This window comes from Elephantulus edwardii, unplaced genomic scaffold (genome assembly GCF_000299155.1).
Source record: "Elephantulus edwardii isolate Elephantulus edwardi_28Jun2011 unplaced genomic scaffold, EleEdw1.0 scaffold00131, whole genome shotgun sequence".
Taxonomy (NCBI): Eukaryota; Metazoa; Chordata; class Mammalia; order Macroscelidea; family Macroscelididae; genus Elephantulus; species Elephantulus edwardii.
The window spans coordinates 2,927,233-2,929,139 of NW_006399881.1; the positions used below are offsets into that span (position 1 = coordinate 2,927,233).

At 38.4% G+C, this 1,907-nt stretch overlaps 1 pseudogene; it reads left to right on the forward strand.

Moving 5' to 3' along the window:
* The window catches only part of LOC102857973, a 32,575-nt pseudogene that overhangs the window by 9,554 nt on the left and 21,114 nt on the right, over nt 1-1,907 (forward strand).

Below are 1,907 nucleotides of genomic sequence, written 5' to 3' on the forward strand. Positions count from 1 at the left end.
CTCTTTAGGGTATATTCCCAGTAGTGGAATTGCTGGGTCAAATGGCATCTCTATTTGCAACTTTTTGAGAAAGCGCCACATCGCTTTCCACAGTGGTTGCACCATTTTACATTCCCACCAACAGTGAATAAGGGTTCCAGTCTCTCCACAACCTCGCCAGCATTAGTTGCTTGCTGTTCTGTTAAATTTTGCTAGTCTTACTGGAGTGAGATGATATCTCATGCTTGTCTTGGGAGTGTTTCTTTTAAAAGAAAGGAGCGAACTAGGGGTGGGGAGAGAAGTGCAGCAATGAATGAACAGAAATCCAAAATCTCTGTAAATATTGATGAAAATTATTTAAAAAAATTAAACATAACAAAATTATATGAAAACCAATAAAAATATTTTTTAGAAAAAATGTTTATTAAGTCAAATATATCTTCTTCTCTTTGCATTTTTTTTGTTTTGGACTTCACGCTTAACAGGGCCTTCCGTGTACTGATTATATGAATTTTATCTACATTTTATTAAGCACTTTTCTGTTTCAATGTTTTCCTTTAATTATTTAGGTGGTGGTAGTGGTTTTTGTTGTTAAATGCCGACGAGTCATAGGCAACTCGTAGAGAACCTATGAACTTCCTTCGTTTCTCCAAGTTCATAGGGTTTCCAGAAGCAAGCTAGTTCAGAAGCGGATGCCACTTCTGCTTCCAAGTTTGTTTTAATCGGGAAGCTCCACCAAACACTGTCCACCATGGGTAACCATTAACGCATTAGACACATCAGTGTCACAGTGTTCAGTATCACAGCCACCATGAGTTACCTCTGTACAGCAAATCTACAGAACAGTGCGTTTGACAAAAAACAAACAAACAAACAAACCACACAATTAAAAACAGGCCTGAGGGCCTCATTAAAATCACCCACCTTTGACTTGATAGCATCCTGCTCTATGTTGTTGTTGTTAAATGCCGTTGAGTCATAGGCAACTCATAGCAACCCTATGAACTTTCTTCCTTTCTACAAGTTCATAGGGTTTCCAGAGGCAAGCTATTTTGGGAGTGGATGCCACTCCTGCTTCTACATTTTATCTTGGTGCAAGATGTGAGGAAAGGCTCTCTTTTATTTTAAATAATTCATAATAAACTGGTCATCCTGGCATGCTGGTGTTCTTTGTAAAGAGAAACATTAGAATGTTATTGATTTTTATTTTGTGACTGTGGTCACAATGTAATAAACTTAAGGGAGTACCACAAACTTCCTTTATTCTCTGACCGAATACTGTGAGAAACTAGAGTCTAAGTATAATGCAACCTTTTAGGTCCATATTCATCTGAACCTAGTTGAGTGTTACATAGAAAGGGTTCTTCCAGATTTTTCTTACCAAAGTACCTGATAATACTCTCTGTTTTGTGTCACACACTTCAACCATTTTCCAAAGGCTAAGCAGTGAAATTTTTCAGAAACACTAGTCCAAAGCTTCAAAAGCCTCTAACAACTCCCTGTATCTCAACTGGCATTATACCATCCCTGAACCGCCCTAGAGCAGTTTATCTTAGAAAACTTAGATATACAAAGGGCAAATACTCTGGTTGAGACAGGGTCTCTTTCCTCTGCAAATAAACTTGACAATTGCCTTTTCTGTCTCTTTGAAAAATGAGTTGATACACCCACCCACACACACACACACACTCCAATGCCCCAGCATAAGCTCAAGATTCATACCTGGTGAACTGTCTTGACCTCTTCCTGTCCTTTCTTTCTCAATGGAGAGAGGTTAAAGGCATTCCCTTTAAGAACAGGAACTAGGCAAGGATGCCCATTATCTCCTCTCTTACTCAATATTGTATTGGAAGTCTTAGCGATAGCAATAAGACAAGAGAAAGACATTAGAGGTATACAACTGGCAAAGAGGAAGTAAAATTATCCCT